Here is a 19,025-nt window from a genome sequence, read left to right on the forward strand (position 1 = left end):
GAGTATACTCAGGGGCTGAGAACAAGTGCTTGGCCTGTGGTCCTAGACAGGAGTCCCTGAACTTGGCCCTGGCCCCTGGAAGGAGCCATGCTGTTTTCAGTATACTAGGGTGATTCACAAAGGCATAGTGCTCATCATTTTGAAGGATTTTTTCTTCCTGATGTATTATCGAGTTTGGGCTCTATGACAGTGCTTGGCTGAAGAAGGAATAGGCTCCTGTCCTGTTTATAGATGAGCGGCTGAAGCCTTGGCCACACTTAGGCCAGGGAGGCATGTACACAGACACCTGCGTCAAGTGGGCACTGAGCCTGATCTTCCTTATCCCCTGCATCTGGAGAATAATATCATCAATAGTTAGGCCTACCCACCTCTCTCCTACATACTCTGGGAAAAAATAGAATAAGATCTTTCTCCGCTCTGTTGCCATGCTGGGGGGTGGGGGTGAGACTTGAGAGAGGGTCTAGAGCCTTAGGTCTGTGGAGAGATCCTCTTCAGAGTCCCTGACTTGTACACCAGCTTTGCTCTACAGCTAACTTAAGTGTTCCGACATGCACAGTCAGATGTGACTCAGCCGGCTAGTGTTCTTCTGCAGAGCTCCAGGAGGAAGCTACATGGCAAGTGTTACTTCCCGAGGTCCAGCTGGGACTCGAACCCAGGTCTGGGCTAAGATTTCAGGCATCTTGGATGTAGGGAAGCTAAGTGTGCCAAGCCAAATTTCATTGAGCAAGTTTAGAATTCACCAGGCCACATTCCAGGATTTTTTTTTTAAGGCTGCATGCTTTATTTGAGATAGTTTAGATTGCTTCCATGTGAATTTAAGGCTAGGGCCAGAGACTTTGGAAAAAGAAGTCAGTAGGTAGAAGTTGCCTTTCTACCAGTGCAGCTGCCTCTGAGGAGAGGGAAGGGCTGGCTGCAAATCCCTTCGGGTTTTTGGTCAGGCAACCAAATCTCTTGCTGGGGATGCTATGAAGGGAATTCCACCTCCTGCCATCTGGGTGGCAGTCAGAGGCCATCCCATTCCAAGGATTAGATAACCCTCTTATATGCAGGCACTGACCGGGAGCTGAACTCAAGCTGATAGCAGCTGTTGTTCACAAGTAAAAATTTCCCTCAAAAGAACCTGGACTCTCAAATGTAGTGGCTATTTTTTTTTCTCTTTAGTCTGTGGTTGAGGGTGTGGGAACTTCTATTAATCTTATTATGGTCAGAAAGTCCTGCATCTGATAAATGGATTCAGTCATTCATTCCACACACATCTTTAAGCATCTGCTCTGGGCAAGCCCTGTTTTGTACTATAGGAATGCAGAAGAAAACACAAGATGGCACCCCCTAGCCCAACCCCCACTCCAGCCCCCGAGACACACACACACACACACACACACACACACACACACACACACACACTTCGCTTCCATCAGAATCCTAGTCTATGGAAGGGACATTTGGGAGGCAGGTTATCACAGTTTATCTGTCATATCATATCATTTCCTTCCGAGACTCAGTGGGTCCTTAGCAATTACTCAGAGTCAGACAAGCAAGGAGGAGGAGAGAAGATCCTTCATGTTGGGTTGGCTACAGATGGAGCTGTGAGAGCCTGTTGGTTCTTGTGCTTATCACCTCTGGAATGAGGGTAACAGTTATCTACTCTGATCTTGTCCTGCACAGGATCTTGGGTGTCACAGAACACTCACCTACCTACTCAAGCTACAGTAGAAAGAGGAAGGCCTGTAGTGCCACAGTGGGGGAATCCAAAGACAAGAACCCTATTGCAGCAGAGCTTAACAGAGAGCCTGGAAAGGGCTGTAGGGCACTGAGGTATCTGTGGGTCTTTCTCTTTGTGTGGCTACTCTGTTCTACCCTCTGCTCACCTACCTCCAAAAAGCTCACAGGCCCACAGAGCTTTAAATTGTATTCTCTGATCTTCTCAATACCCTACCAACCCTTGGTACCCCTCTGTTACAAACCATTGCCTCTAGCCCCCAAATTAAGGTCCCACGCATCAGAGGAGGAGCCTAATCAAGACAAACCAAGGCTCCTGAACAGTTAAGGCGTCGCCCCCCCTCCAAGCACAAGTACCAAATCTGTTTTAATCAGCCCTGATTACAGTGGGATATGATCACATGATACAAATATCCCTGGGCTCTACATGCCATAGTCTCCAGTAGGATGTGATATTGACATATCCACCATAGACTTGCTCCTCCTGGACTGCCTTGACCAGTTCAATGAGTTTTTTATTTGCTTTGTTTTGGTTCTCTTTTCTCTTATTTCTAAGAACCAAGCAGGCTGATTTCCCGTGCACAGCAAGATTAACTAAATGACTACTGTTTCCAGGATGCTGTGAACTGGAAGGTACTCTGTAGATGTGAGGTATGTGAGAATGTCAGGCAAGTACTGATGAACGTAAACATTGCAAGGGCTGGCTGGGCTGGCTTTAAGCCAGTGGCTTTAATCAGGAATGATTTAGCTTGGTAACTTACCTCGTTCCCTCAGCTGTTGCCTTTCCCAGGGGCCGAGGAGACTGTGCCTTGAATGTGAATCCTTCAAAGTAGCTCCTTGCTGTGTCCCTGAGTGGGGCCAGGTCTCAGCCTTAGAAAGTATAGTTTGTTTCAATCTTCTGGGCAACATGGACTCGGTGCACACTGGTCTATCTCAATACCTAGGAGAGAGCAGGCAGCCAGCAGCAGGAGTGACAGCCAGGGAGCTGTGTCTTTGGAGATCACAAACAGGGTGCAGCCCTACTGGGTCTGAATTTTCACATATATTACATCATTGTGTCTTCATAGCAATGTCATAATAAATGGGATATTTTAATCCGTATCTTACAGGTGGGAGTAATAAGGCTCAGAATGATTAAGTAATTGATCCAAAGCAATAAACAATAAATGGGAAGTCTCTTGGCTCCCACTGCATTGTAGTAAGAACTTATAAACATACAATTAGCAATTCTTTCTGACTACTTAGAGCTCTCTCCTTTGGTGTGCAAATGAGACTTTTGCCAGCTAAGTCTCCACCTGACTCTACTTACACAGACACACAGACTGAAGGGAGCTGGCGTCATAAATGAAATCTGCCCTCCTCTGACTTTGGTGCTCATAGAGGCCCATTAGAAATGCTTTACAGAGGATCTACAGTCTTCAATCCTGATTTCAAGCTTTGCCTTTCCACTGGGGCTGGATGGGAGGTAGCCTGCCAATTCTTGGCTTGAACAGGGTGAAAAGATGGCTTGGACAGGGTGAAAAGATGGAGTTGTTTCTTGGTTTCTATCTTCCTTGCAACACTAATCAACCTGCCTTGTAGCAAACCAGCGGTTTCCTAGCAACATCCAATGATGTAGCAGAGTGGCATCTATTTTGAATCTTCCCAAAGTGACCTGTTGACTCTCTTTGAGCATGAGTGCTATTGCCTTAGACAAGTGGCCTTGCTGGCAGGGTTCTGCTGCAGGGCTACCCTGAATAGTACCTCCATTCTGAAAATGGACTCCTTCCTTTTCCCATTCCTGCCCTTCACATATTCTCCAGACACTATCTGTTGCTCACTGTGCCAGAACTGGTACCTTCTATGGGCATCTTGCAGAGAAGAATCAGGCCCAGTTCATTGGGTAGGAAAGAACATTTTATACCAAGTCTTGTGATATATAAAGAAGAAAATCAAAATTGAAGTTTTCAGAAATATTGTTCTGAAAAGTCCTACGTTGAACCAGACTTTGACACATCAATAGGAGTTATCTATGGCGAGAAAGAATACACTTGTCAGAGGGGATAGCATGTGTTAATACGCTAAAGGCAGAAAACCCACAGAGGAAAGTGGCTAACATCACTGAGTAACCCAAAATATTTCTCCTTGAGCTGCTTTTGGGTGTTTTTCAGACAAGGGATTTTTGTCTCAAAATAAAAACTTAGGCTCCAAGTGAAATTCCCTCAAAGCTGTCTGTGACATGCTAACTTTCATACAGTTCTCCAGGATCATGAAATGTTCTATGGCGTTCTCTAGGTTGCCTCATGTCCTAGGACATTAAGACCAACCCTAGGCTATCCAATAAAGTTATTTCCTGGAGATGCTTCTACATTGGAAGGCCTAGGCTGAGGGTGGAGTTTGCCCTGAGATGGTGAGAACTATGGGCACATGTAAACAGGTACAGAGAGCTGGTAGCCCAGGAGCTGGATGTAGTATGGGCCACTGTTTAGAGTCTTTGTCATGGATTTGAGTATGAGCACCTCTTATTACCTGAGACAGCTCAGGGGACTCAGCACCAACACACACCAATCACAAAGACCCTGTTGGGTGACAGCCTGGTGTCAGTGGCTCATGCCCTTGGGAAGCAAAAGGAGGTGGGTCTCTGAGTTTGAGGTCAGCCTGGTCTACAGAGTGAGTCTCAGAACAGTCAGGACTACACAGAAAAACCCTGTCTCAAACAAACAAACAAATGAACAAACAAACAAATAAACTCTGTTGGATGTCCATATAGGCTCTCACTGGCCTAGACTAGTTTCCTGAATGTGACACCACAGTAGAATTAGAAGTTCTTTGCTTTTAAAATGTCCAGGTTATATTCTCTGATTTTGGCAACTGGATTGGTTGGGGTTGTTTTTCTGTCCACCCTCTGCTTCTCTGCCTAGCCCAGCTACATATTCACTGCTATTTGTCTGCACAACTTTGATGTGTCCAGGACTGCAGAAACCAGAGACAGATCATTCTCTATGCTGAGAAGAAAGTGTCACCAGATATCAGATCAAACACAGTATTCTAAGCAATGGTCCTTTTCAAAGAAAAAGGAAACTTAACAGATACAAATGAGAAAGCCCAGGAGGCAAAAGAAAACTCCAGAGCCAAAGGGCTAAGATCTTACACACCAGCCTTCCTGCTCACAGGCCAGATGGACACAGACAAGCCCACTGGATGCTCTGAGTCTTAACTTTTCTTGGAGGAAAATGCAAGATGTGAAAGAGATTTTTGAAATGTGCCCTTTTTTTTTGTCTCATAAAATCAGCACCACCGATACTAGGAATGGTTTCTTTTTCTCTTTTTCTTGCTTAGTTCTTAAACCCAACACTCAAGAACAGGCATAGTTTAGTACCAACAGCTGTGAAAACAATTTTCACGGTTTTAGTTGAAAAGTTGTTTGCGGGGCCAGAAGTGCTGCTGGGAGCAGAAGCTCTATAAGAGGAGTGATCGCCACATCAAAGCGGGATCCCTCCCAGCCGCAGGCTTGTCCAGGCTCTTTTCAAAGATCATCCCCCATTCAGAGTCATGGCCATACTGCTCTGTGCTCATTTTAGACAACAGTGGTCTGGAAACCAAGAACTTGAAGGACAGATGAAAAAGCCTTGGAAATTTTGCCTGCAAAAGATGACGGACAGTGATATGGTAGCCAAGAAACGTGTGCCCTTTAGTAACTACAGCTTCGTCTAGTGCACGGTATTTTCTGTGTAAGCAGTTGTTTGGATAGATGGATGATGGATAGGCAGGCCTTTTGTGGAATCACATCTCTATCACATGCCAACATTGACTTTAGGGACAGTTGTCTAGCCTTCCTGCTGTAAGCTGCAGTTGGGAAGAGGGAAGCCTCGGGTGTGCGTGCAGGGTGTACGTGCAGTGTGCGAGTGCACTCCCTGAAGAGTCAGTGGAATAAGAAGTATGCAATGCTGACCACTGAGCTTCCTACCCCGGGAGATACTTGGGAAATTCTCAGCTATATTCTTTTGTCACCCTTGGCTGTGACCTCTGTCCTCATCATTAAGTTCTAGGATCTCCTAGAACCCAAATACACCATCCTTATCCACTGGGGGAACACAAAAGGCAGCCCAGCATGTTGACTCCTTGTGCTTCTGGTATTGGGTTAACTGGGGGCATGCTCCATTTCTGCAAATTTCTAGCTTACCAGTTTCTCAACTTTTCTGATCTTGGTTTTTACTATAAAACTAGGCTAGTTGTCAAAACATTTGAGGGTGTGTCTGGCACTGAGAAAACATGGTTTGTGGTCAGCTATGCCTGCTGTGTCAGGGTTTCTATTGCTGTGATAAAATATCATGACAAAAAGCAGCCTGGGGGTAGGGCATGCACAAAGGAGACTGTTGCAGCATAGTCAGTGTAGTCCTTCATGAAGGGAAGTCAGGACAGGAACTTAAGGCAGGAACTGAAGCAGAGACCGTGAAGAGGGCTACTTGCTGGTATATGCCTTATGCTTTGCTTTCTTATATAATGCAGGGCCGTGTGCCCAGTGGTGACACTGCCCCAATGGGCTCCATCAATCCTTTATCAAGAAAATGAACTACAATTAGCAAAGAAAACACACAACAGACTTACCTACAGGGAATTTGATGGAGGTATTTTCTCAACTGAGGTGTCTCTTCATGGATAACTCTAGCTTATATCCAGGTGACAAAACAAAACAAAAACAAACAAACAAAAAATCTAGACACTTGCTTCACAGACAGAGAATTGGGCTTGCCTCTGAAGTTACAGAGTGGGACAGGAAGGCAAAAGCTCAGCTCACTTTCTCAAGACTAGGGCCATTGAATTTGATCTGTCCTAGAAATCAGCTCTCCAGTCCAAGGAGCATATCTGGAGGGACACACTGTGAGATGCTTAACTAGGACAGTATATCACACAAAGATCCGTCATTTCTTTTTTTTAATATTTTTTATTATTACGTATTTTCCTCAATTACATTTAGAATGCTATCCCAAAAGTCCCCCATCCGTCATTTCTAATGATCACCCTTGATATAGAAATCTACTGGGGCTATTGGTCTCAGTGTGTCCATCTGTCACTCGGAGACAGCAGTATCCTAGCAAAAGAAAGAAATGCGTATGAAGAATGCTTATAAGTCACAAAGCACTGGGATGTCCCTCACCCTTAGAAAGATTTTGGAGAATTGGTATAATGAACATTGCATTGGTCTTCGGTGGAAAGCTGGTTTCCGTGTAAAAAGCTCAGGTCGTTTGGCTTGCTTTGAAGAAGGAATGGAATAAGGTGACGGGTACATGTCATCACCTGGCACAGGGGACTGAACTTTGGCAAGTTTCCATATTTCTCACATTCTCTTACACAAGTCTCTTGAAACCCCAAGGCTAGACTTGACTTTCTGGCCTCTGTAGCCACTTGGCTATGACCTCTGTCCTCACTGTTAAGTTCTATAACATGAATATACCACCCTTATCCACTGAGAGAACACAAAAATCTGCCCAAGGAGGTAGTGGACATCTTGGCTTCTAGTATTGGGTTACCTTAGGGCACGCCCCACTTCAGCTCCTTTCTAGCTTACTAATTCTTTGACCTTTCTGGTCTCAGTTTTTACTATAAAATGAGGCTAGTAGTCAATCCTGCTTTATAGTTTACATGGTGACTTGAAGGCACATCTGGAACTGGGCACCTGTCATTTACAAAGCAAAGGGCTCTCTTGTCATGAGAATCAGTGTCATCTCAGGCTGCCTGGACTTCTGCTGTGAACCTGGGCACAAAACTTGACAGATTTTTGACAACACTGATTTCAAAACAGGTGCCCTTTCTGCATGAGTAACTACGAAGTGCCAAAGCTGGACCTGGAACCAGCTACATGGCAAAGAAGAGATTGGACCTGTAGCCCCTGCCAAAGCAGTCCAATCCATGAGGCTCCCCGCTCTACAGTTCCAGGAAGCACTGTGATTTTTCCAGGGCCATTTGGCTGCCTTTGGCCCCAGGATGTGAAGGAACTAATGTGTCACCTCCATTTCTATAACATCTAGATGAGACCTGATGGGATGTCTCCCCCTTCAACACCATCCCCCTCCTGCTCAGCCTACTGATACTGTATACAGTATATGTCTGAGAACAAACCATCTATCCCTAGGAAAGAAAGAGAGATGCTGGGATTAGCCCTTGACTTATTCTCAACTCCACGATCCCCTCATTGCTCCCTGCAGCTCTTTGAGGGGAGGATTCTCCTGAACTCTCACTCTCCAGGTAAGAAGAGAGAGGCGTTGTCTGTTCCAATGAGCTGCTGGCTGCAGGCCATATAGCTCCTGAGTAGTCAGAATGGATCCTAAGCTGGTACTCAAAGGACTGAGTTCATCCTATACCTCTGTCAGCCTGGAAAAAAAATGTGTTGGCCATGCAGATGAGTTTTTTAAAAAAATCACTTATCTGTCAGGGACAGGTCAGTCTGTCTTCAGCAGGGAGTCACTGGCTATTGTGCTGACCACATACGTAGGCTATTCCCAGGAGGGCCACCATGCCACCATTGCTTTCCCCAAATAGTGTGTGTAGATCATCATTGGTCCTGGGAGACATCGCTTGACCAGCTTCAAAGGGAAGATCTGTAATTTGCTCAGTGGGCTTGGTAAGACACTGGCCACTACTATGTCCTTCATACCCATATGGCCCTGCTGCCCCTGTTGCCCCTGCTGGGAACTGACCTACCCTTGGCTGGGGTTGAATCAGCTAATGAGCAATCAGTGTAACTGCTTGGACTGGTTTGAATCCTGGCTCTGGCACATATGAGGTGATGTGTTTATCACAGGGCTCAGCATCCATGACATGAGAAGGGCTAATGTGAGGATGCAGAAGCAGGGGTGCAAAGAGCCTCAGGTCTTCACTCTGGAAGATGTTAGGTTATTTCCCAGGAGATTCTCATGGTTCCCTTGAAAGAGAGTTCACACCACCGTTCCATTTTGCAGATGAAGGCAATCAAGCATGCATTTGTTCTCACACCTACCCCCTCACTAAATTCTGTCTGTGTGTCAAACCAAGTCCTGGGGCAACAGAGGGACTAAAGCGTGGGTCAACTCTAGGGACTCTGAGCCTCAAGACACTTTTCTTTCTCCGTAGCCTCCTGCTTTTCTGGAGTCCAGAAGCCAGAAGCAACTGCAGGCCAGGGAGGAATTCAGGAAGTGGCTCTTTTATCCTTCCTGTCACTCTAGCCCAAACCTCTGAGGTTATCTTTGGTTTCCCTTCCCTACCCACATACTCAGTGCCTTTACAAGCACTGTTAAGACTGCTCCTGAACTACTGCTGTGCTGGGGTGGGCTCCCACCACCTAGTAGAAGTTTGCTATGCACAGTTCTTCCCAGTTCAGCACTCAGTGTCACACTGACAGCTTAGCATTGGCCTCAGTGGGATATTTACTATGAAAAGTAGCAATCACAGATGCTCCCAGATGTTCCCTGTCTCTCCATTTCCCTTTCTTTCCCCTTCTACCATCTCAGTCTAAGCCACTGTTACACCATACCCAGAAGGTTCCTCCTGGCTTCTAAACTACCTACTGTCAATTCCATCACCAGGAGGAAAACTACAAACTAGTGTCTGCTACCCATCTCCTTTTAGAAACAGTTATGGTTCCCAGATTGCTATGGCTGAAAACCAGTCCTTGTTGGGGCCTGCCTGGTATGCTCCATCTGCCCTGTCACACTGACCTCAGCAGCATCACTACTCACCCTGCATTCTTACCATGGTTGGAAGAACTGACACCATAGGCAAGACATCTGTGCTTCTGCTGACAGAGCTCTGCCCCTGAATCTTTGCATGGCTGTCTCCATTTACTCTCTGGGTTGTGTGCTATCTCCTCATAATGCCCGAACACAGGCAAGTCCTCCTGTCTGCTTACCCTTCCTGCCCAAAGCACCTTCTTTTACTATTTAATTACCTGTCTGTTGATGACAGGCCTTTGGTGCCTGGGGGTGGAAATGGTGGGATTGACTAGATTGTAGTGAGTATGTGGTAAATGAATATAAAACTCCTGCATGAGCAGATGATCCTGAAAAGGTGTCCGTCCCCCCCCCCACCCCCCCGCTGCTGATGACTAGGGCTCTACCTCAGTTTCTTTAAACTCTTAAAGCAACTAGGCTTGGTCCAAGGAAGCATTCCTGTCCTGACTCTTGTATGCATGGTGGAGGTTGTCCTAAATTTAGATAACTTGAAAGGAAATCTCTATGCTTCAAGGGCAAGAGAGTGTCGAGGGGGAGAAACAGAAGTGCTTCTCTAGGAGCTGAGGATGTAGCTCTGTTGAGTACCTAGTGCCTAGCATTTCTGAAGCCATGGGCCAATCCCCAGCACTGCAAAAGCCTGACATAACACTTACAATCCAAGTACTAGCATTCAGATAGAGATAGAGGCAAGAAGATAAGAAATTCTAGACCACTTTTAGCCATATACTGAATTTGATACCAGTTGAGACCAGCCTGGGCTACATGAGACCTTGCCTCTAGATAGAAAGAAAGAAAGAAAGATAGATAGATAGATAGATAGATAGATAGATAGATAGATAGATAGATGATAGGTAGATAGATGATAGATAGATAGATAGATAGATAGATAGATAGATAGATAGATAGATAGATAGATAGATAGATTCCTCTGGCTGCATATGCTTCAGACTCTCCAGGCTTTGGAAGAACTTAGCTGCTCCTGAATGGTGACCAAGAGGCCAGGTCTAGTCAGATGGTGAATTTCCATTGGGCCAGGTACTGTCTTGTCTAGGAAACAGTTTTGTAGACACAATGACTTGTCATAGGAAACTTTCCTGTGACATTATAGACAGTCCCTGGGGCTATGGATAGAACTTCATGGGAGAACACTGATCTAGCACACATGAGGACTTGGTTTCAATCCCCAGTATCACAGAAAGAAAAACAGACAATCTCTAGAGTCCATCTAGCCTTGACCTCTCGTTCTTTAAAACTGGAAAAACTTTGAACGCTTAGGAACCTCGGTGTTGTCCATGAAACAAGGTTCAAATGGCTTACTTTGCGACGACATGCTGTTGTAATGACTAAATGTGACATACTATATGAAAATGCTTACTTAGCAGGGTGCATAGTACACAGGATTCAATCATTGCTAGTTTTCTTTCATGTTTCTCCAAATGTGTACCCGCACAAGTCTGTTCAAACCATTGGGAAAATGGGCATATTCTTGAAAATGCTATGTGTACAGACTTTTCTTCCACTCGCTCCCTATAGCTCCATTCTGTATCCTTAGTGCATCCAACTGGGCATCCTTGAGAGAATCCCATAGGTAAGGTAGCTGGGGAGTTTTTCAGCATAAGATTCATTGACTTTGCTGGGGTCATCCAGACAGTCGCAGGCACCCCCTGGAGAGCCAGGCTCTGTCTGCCTTTACACTGGTCATGGTTCCAAGCTCTAGTTGAAAACATCCTTCACCTAGCCTGAGAAGGAAGAGTGGGGGTAATAGAGTGTGGCAGCCCTGAGCTGGCATTCAGAGCTTGCCACCCTCTCTTTAACTGTAGGTAACTCAATGGCCTTTCTGCACCGACTGATGGGAACACAGAGCCACTTTGCAGAGCCTCAGCAAGAGAAGGGATTGGGTACACAGAACAGGAAGGCGATAAGCATCTGTTTGTCTTCTTGCCAGGTTCTGGACTATAGCAGAATTTGTGGCTAGATTTTAGGATGTGCATGGCAGGTCAGTGCTCAAGTTCTAGAAAGCATCTTGTTGATCTTGTTGTGGGGACGGACATCTTGTTGAGAAACCTTTTCAGGCTGCTTCATTCCTTTAGTCCCCAGAGGCACATGAACCTTTGTGGGTTTGAGGCCAGCTTGGTCTACAGAGCAAAGGGAGGGAGAGGGAGGGGGAGGGGGAGGGAGAGGGAGCCTGTCAGGCAATCTCAGCATGCTTAGGGACCCAGGTGCCTCTTGGCCTGGTGGAGAGGCTAGGTGTCCGGTGAGACTGTCATTCCTTGAAACATTTACTCTGAATTATGCCCTGGAAATACTTTCCTCCACCATTCACAGGACAGAATCTAAAGCCCCAGTGCAGAGCATTGCCATTTTAGTCTCCTATGCCAGACAGTGGTGTGTCTTTGAGAACAGGCAGAGGCATTGGGTGCTAGGACTGAGGTGGCTGGGCTTTGATCCATTTCCCCAGGCTGGTTTTTGGTTTGGTTTGGTTTTGGTTTTTTTTTTTTGTTTGTTTTGTTTTTTTTTTTGTTTTTTTTTTTTTTTTTTTTTTTTTTTTTTTTTTTTTTTTTTTTTTTTTGGTTGGTTGGTTGGTTGGTTGGTTGGTTGGTTTTTGCCATTAACATTCTCTTGGTTTCTTTAGTTGGTCTGCTTATATGCAAAGGTCACAAAACTGGGTAGTTTCGTTTTAATTTTTTAATCTGATTTCTAATTCTAGTCTGGCTCTGACTAGATGGTTGAGTGAGCTTGGGGAAAACTGGACAATTAACTCACTACGATTCAGTTTTCTTAACTGTAAAATGGGGACTTTGACACTTTTAACAGACTACACTAGGCACTCTGGACTTTACATTGAAATTGACTTAAATTCAATAAGATAAATAAATATGGATAAGTGTCATAGTGTATTTTGTACTGATGGTGATGACAAGGGAATTGTTAAATCATAAAACATTCTTTTAGAATGTACTTTTGCCACTGGCCTTAAACTTTCATTTAGTGGGAAGTAGCATACTGAAAGGTAACTGGCTTCTATGCCTTCCTCATTGATTCAAATTAAACCTCACTGTCATCTGGCAGTGGAAGCCTCAGTCTCTGTCTCAATCAGAGGATTTTATATCTGTAGAAATATAGGACCCATTAAAATTATCTATTTCCTTGGCACTTAAAGCTGTCGACATAGTCTTGTTGCTTTATGTCCTGGCTGACTTATACAACCTCACTTTCCTAAGACTTGGGGAGCATGCCGGAGTGTTTGTGAAGATTAATGTTTTGTTTTAAGAACCAGGACTTACGTGTGATTCAGTTCTGAGTAGTTCATATGAACTATTAAATATTTGCTTTGATGGAGCATTCGACAGGTCAAGAAAACTGAACAAGGCAGGGCTGGTGGCCTTCTGTAATATATGGCCCAGGGTTTTCCTCTTTCTTTCTAATTTAGTGGTAGGTTTATACTAACACATACAATATTCCTAGTCCTGGGACATCGGAACAGATATGAAATGAAGAGACCTGGTTCCCTCCCAAGAGGAGAGTGGACTGAGGAGATGCAGCTGAAGTAGATGGAGACTGGTGTGAGTCTGAAGCCCCATAGTACTTAGATAGGATGCTGTGCTTCTGCTGAGAGAGGGCTTGTCTCATTATGGTCTTTGGCTGCTGCTACAGAAGCAGACCTGGACCAACCAGTGAACAGTCAGAATATGGGGTCTCACAGTAGGCAAGAATGTGAAGGTTTCATGGTGGACTTAGGGAGCCAGGTAGCCTTTGGCAAAGCCTTGAGAACTGGCTGGATACTCCTGGCATAAAGATACAGACCCTGGGACATTGGTTAGTGCTGGCTGTGGGCAGAGTCACCGTAATGAAGAGGTTGTGAGTTAAGCTTGAATGGCCTGGTTAAGCAAGGTCCTGGTTTGGCCTAGTCTGAGAGAGGTGGAGACTGAGGAGAAAGGGGATCTTCAGTGTCTAGTGGGAGCTTCTACTTCAGTCTATAGGCAAGGGAGGACAAGGCAGGTTTGGAGCCAGGTTCTACTTTAGAGCAGTGGGACTTCTGAAGAACTTGCTGATGGCACTCACTATATTAGGAAGTCTCTTTCCCCACACTATGTTCCTGGGATAGGACACACGTTTTCTTTCTGAGAGCGTTGGTTAATAATAGGTACCCAGGCGAAAGTAGAAGTAAGAAAAACACACTGAGATGCACACAGGCACATGTTTAATGAGTTCACAAAGTGATTTGGCTTCCTGATTTTTCACAATGCACCTCTCCACCCTCCCACCTGTGTGAAAATCTTTAGTGGAGCTGGAGCCTTGGGCTTCCTGGAGGCTGGCAGGAGCTGGAGTGTGTATGTAGAGGTGGTTGCTCTCAGAGATTCAGGAGCAATTCAGAGCCTCTCTATACCTTTGACCCAGTGAACTGGAAAGTGAGGACCATAATATCTCCACAAAAAAACAGGGCAGGAACCTGGAGGCAGGAGCGGATGCAGAATCTATGGAGGCATGCTGCTTGCTGGCTTACTCCTTAGTAGCTTGTTCAGCCTGCTTTTCTTATAGAACCCAGGACTACCACACAGGGATGGCACCACTCACAATGGGATGTCCCCTCACCCCACTCCCACCAATGACTAATTAAGAAAATGCCCTATAGCCAGATCTTATGGAACATTTTCTCAACTGAAGTTCCCTCCTTTCAGATGACTCTAGCTTGCATCAAGCTGACATAAAACCAGCAACCACAGAGCAAAGAGGAGTCAAGTGTGCCCTTTCATTCAAATGGCTGTCAGCTATGATTCAAAAGGGAAAACTTCCCTTCTGAGGTTCCACAAAGTGGCACAGTCACTTCTTCTCCAGAGTGTCTTTGAGAGGAAATGGTGATAGGCTTCTCATTAGGTGATAGCTATGTCTGGAAAGGTCATTATGGGTTTGGAGGTTGAAACCCCCACCCCATTCTTAGTTTGGGTACCACTCCCTTCTCAGTGATGAGTCAGAGTCAGGTTAAAGTGACCATAGCCATCTTGCCCCTTTGAAATTCCACTCCTCTCCTGTTATTAGACGCGTTCTCACGACCGGCCAGGAAGAACACGGCAAACCAGAATCTTCTGCGGCAAAACTTTATTGCTTACATCTTCAGGAGCCAGAGTGCAAGAAGCAAGAGAGAGAGAAAACGAAACCCCGTCCCTTTTTTAGGAGAGTTATATTTCGCCTAGGACGTGTCACTCCCTGATTGGCTGCAGCCCATCGGCCGAGTTGACGTCACGGGGAAGGCAGAGCACATGGAGTGGAGAACCACCCTCGGCATATGCGCAGATTATTTGTTTACCACTTAGAACACAGCTGTCAGCGCCATCTTGTAACGGCGAATGTGGGCGCGGCTCCCAACATCTCCCCCTTTCCTTTTAATAAGAGCAAATAGGCCACCCATATTAATGAGAGTGGAGATAGAGGTCAAATCCCCAGTGTGTAGGTAAAGGAGCCATGTACAGGATTAGCTCTTAGGCTCACAGGCTTTTACCCAGAGCAACCCTGACCTGCTCCCGTGTCGTTTTGCCTGGGGGAAGGGAACTAGGACACTGAACCTTCATGAAAGATGACATGTCTCCCTAGAATAGGCTCATATATGCCGCAGAGCCTTTCCATTGCAGTGCTTAGCCGTGCAACTCTCTCGGGCTGCTGAAGCACACTCACTCTATCCCGTGCAATGAGTCTAGCCTCGTGAGATGTAAGAGCTGAGTGGCCAGCGACCTATTGCCTAAGCATAGATAACCATATATCAGGGGGAGCTCCATGTTCTAGTCCTGCAAGCGCCTGGGCAATAACCACCTTGTCTCTCCTAGTTTGGGCCTTAAGCTTACAGACCAATCAAAGAAGCAACACTAATCCACAGCAAAGTGTATCTCCAAATAATATTAATCCCACCCATTTTTTAAAGAAAGAAAATGCTGAGGAGATCCAATTGGGTAATCCTTTGGTCAGGGACAGGTCCAAGCGCGTGGAGTTGACCTGAAGTCTCAATTCCCGAAGGATCTGTTCAAATTCAGCCATCCAATTCTGTAACATATACTGAAAAAGACTTTTTGACAAATTAGCTGCCCTAGTAAACTTAACATACTGAATGGAAGTAACACACAATCCCGGAAACTTTTGTTCACATCCCAGCTGAGTTATTTGTCATAATACATCTAGTTGTATCTGGACAAGATCTATGAGTTGATTAACCAGCATGAGACCTCCCTGTATCTTGACATTAGCTGAGGCCTGTTCATCTATGACTGTAGTCACTGAGGCTGACAAAGTGTTAATGGTGTCAGTTGTCTGGACCTGTCCAGACAGAGCCAAGGCTGTCTGAATTAAGGCCAAACCCAGTTCCCAGTTAGTGGTAAAAAAGCAGGAGAATACTTGAGCATTATACATCACCGTCATTGGGAGTGGAAATGTCGACATTATCCCCCAACGCTGCTCTCTCTTTATTATTGACGCCCTGGACATCACCAAGACGAGGGACATCAGTATTCCCTTGGTCAGTCTGGATTTTTCGGGTGAGTCTTTCTGGTATCCAAAATGGGTTGTCTTCATTCTGTGGGAAAACACAGATAGCTCCCCTGGATCTTATCAAAATAGGATCCGGGCCATACCATTTATTATCAAGGACATTTTTCCATTTAACCATCTCATTGGGCCTATCTGGCTCTGTACAATGACGTTCAGCCGCAGTATGGTCATGAGCATCAATATTTAAAAAATTGAGTGTAAAGAGTGCCAAAGACACAGACACTCTTGGTGCTCGGGGTACAGTCTCCTCAAAAGTTCCCCTCTTCTGTTTTATAAGATAGGCTTTGAGGGTGCGATGCGCACGCTCAACAATACCCTGTCCTTGAGGGTTGTATGGAAGTCCAGTCAGGTGGGTTACGTCCATCTGACGGCAGAACTGTTGGAATTTTTGAGACGTATAAGCTGGTCCATTATCAGTCTTAAGGAGTCTGGGTTTCCCCCAAGCACTCCATGCCTCAAGACAATGTTGAATCACATGTGAGGCTTTTTCTCCAGTTAACGGAGAAGCAAACATGATGCCAGAACATGTGTCAATGGACACATGGAGATATTGAAGTTTTCCAAAGGAAGAAACATGTGTAACATCCATTTGCCAGACCTGTAGAGGTCGAATACCGCGTGGGTTAATTCCCACATGAGGAACTGGCAAGAACTCACAGCAGCTTTGACATTGAGTAACAATGTCACGGGCTTCTTTTCTTGTCAAGGAGAAACGACTGCGTAATGTTTCAGCCGTCACATGAAAATTGTTATGAAAATTTCTTGCAGCCTCTACCGGGGATGATAGGGCAGCAGCCACCACTTTAGTGGCCTTATCTGCCAAATCATTTCCCAGAGCCATGGGGCCAGGTAGGCCTGAATGGGCTCTAACATGAGTAATATAAACAGGAAATCTTCTAGATAACAAAACTAATTGTATCTGCTGAAAAATATTGGCAACTCTACTGGAAGGCTTAATCACTCCAGCCACTTCTAAAAGATTTACTGCATTAACCACATAACAGGAATCTGACACAATATTAAGGGGTTCTAAAAAGGTTTTTAAAACTTCTAAGACCACTAAACATTCTACCACTTGAGGTGAATTTTCATTATATTGTTTGGATACCACTTTACCATTAGCCACATAGGCACCTATGCCAGTTTTTGATCCATCAGTATATACCACAATCCCATTTTTAAGTGGGTTTCTTACTGTTATTTGTGGAAACACAACAGATTGATTTTGGGCAAACTGTAAGATTGGATGTTTTGGATAATGGTTATCTATTTTTCCTGAAAAGGAGGTAACTAAAACTGCCCAATCATTAGATGTGGCTGCCAAGGTTTGAACCTGTGCAGCGGTATAAGGTACAATTAAAAGATATGGACTTTGCCCAAAGTGGGTGATTGCTGCTTTTAGGCCTTTAAGGGCAAGCTGTGCAATTGCATCAGGATACCAATCTATTATTTTAGCTGGGGATACGTTTGGATGGATCCACAACAATGGCCCATTCTGCCACAAAACTGCAGTTGGCAATTGTGCTGTCTTAAAGACACACAAACTGAAAGGTTGCGAATCCTCAATACGTTGTAATTGTGCATTCTGTAAGGCTTTTTCCACCTTTTGTAAGGCCTGGTTAGCAGCTAGAGTAAGAGCCCTAGGGGAGGAGATATGAGGATCTCCTTCTAAAATACTAAACAAAGGCCTTAACTCAGCAGAAGGAATCTTTAAAAAAGGTCTGAGCCAATTAATATCTCCCAACAGCTTTTGAAAATCATTTAAGGTATGGAGGTGATCTCTTCTTATCTCTACCTTTTGGGGCACAATCTTATCTGGGGACACCACAGAGCCCAAGAATTGTCCTGTATCAGAAATTTGGACCTTTTCTGTGGCTATCTGTAAACCCCACTGACTTAAAGTTTTAAGTAGAAAAGGATATGCCTTTTGTAGCATGGTAAGGTCTTTATGGCACAGGAGGATGTCATCCATGTAAAGGAGCAAAATTAAAGAGGGGAATTGTTCCCTCACTGGCAAAAGAGCTTCTTGCACATAAAGTTGACACATAGTAGGACTATTGAACATTCCCTGTGGTAAGACCTTCCATTGATACCTCTTATCAGGTTCCATGTGATTAATAGAGGGGATGGTAAAGGCAAATCTGGGCCTATCCCTTGGACACAAAGGTATAGAAAAGAAACAATCTTTAATATCTATAATAATTAAATTCCAGCCACGTGGTAAGGCGGAAAGTACAGGGAGACCCCTCTGTACTGGGCCAAATAAGTTCATTTGCTCATTAATGGCTCTGAGGTCATGGAGCAGTCTCCACTTTCCTGACTTTTTCTTAATTACAAAAATTGGAGTATTCCAAGGTGAGGTAGAGGGTTCAATATGGCCTAGTTTTAATTGTTCCTCTACCAGTTGAATCACAGCTTCTAGTTTTTCAGAGGATAGGTGCCATTGAGGAACCCACACTGGGTCCCCTGTTTTCCATGGTATGGGCCGTGCTGCCCCAATGGCCGCTAAGGAAAAACCCAGACCCTGTCTGTCTTGGTTTCCATTAGGTGAGATGGGCTCTATCCTTCCCTGTTCTTGATGTCCTAACCCTTTTCCTTCTTTATAACCCATCTTTGCCATGATATTTTTTGCTTTAGCTGAATACCCTCCCGATGGGGCGTTTTCATTGGACAAAATAAGGCCCAAATGCTGCATAATATCCCTTCCCCAGAGGTTAACCGGGAGTGGGAGCACATAAGGTATGAATTTCCCTTGCTGCCCTTCAGAGGATTCCCACGTCAAGGCAACGGAGCTTATAGTGGGACATGATTGATATCCTAGGCCCTGTAATGAATGAGATGACTCTGTGGTGGGCCATGCTTTGGGCCACCAATGTGTAGAAATTATACTTTTATCTGCTCCGGTATCAAGGATGCCTTCAAACTCTTTTCCGTTGATCTTAAGGCAGAGCTTAGGTCTATTATTCAAAGATACAACCAAATAGGCAGAATCATTTCCTGAGGAGCCCATTTTCTTTATCTCAGGTCCTGCAGATTTCTCCCTGGTATTATCAGGGAGGAGCAGCAGCTGAGCTATCCTATCTCCTT

At 45.0% G+C, this 19,025-nt stretch overlaps 1 protein-coding gene and 1 non-coding gene across 19 annotated transcripts in view; both read left to right on the plus strand.

Moving 5' to 3' along the window:
- The window catches only part of Tenm4 (teneurin transmembrane protein 4), a 739,850-nt gene that overhangs the window by 131,932 nt on the left and 588,893 nt on the right, over nt 1–19,025 (plus strand). The gene's annotated exons all lie outside the window — the stretch shown is intronic.
- Nucleotides 2,492–2,590, plus strand: Mir6394 (microRNA 6394). The gene has a single exon (NR_105818.1). It is a non-coding gene; the product is annotated as a microRNA 6394 (primary transcript).

Source organism: Mus musculus, chromosome 7, assembly GCF_000001635.26.
Source record: "Mus musculus strain C57BL/6J chromosome 7, GRCm38.p6 C57BL/6J".
NCBI classification, from domain to species: domain Eukaryota; kingdom Metazoa; phylum Chordata; class Mammalia; order Rodentia; family Muridae; genus Mus; species Mus musculus.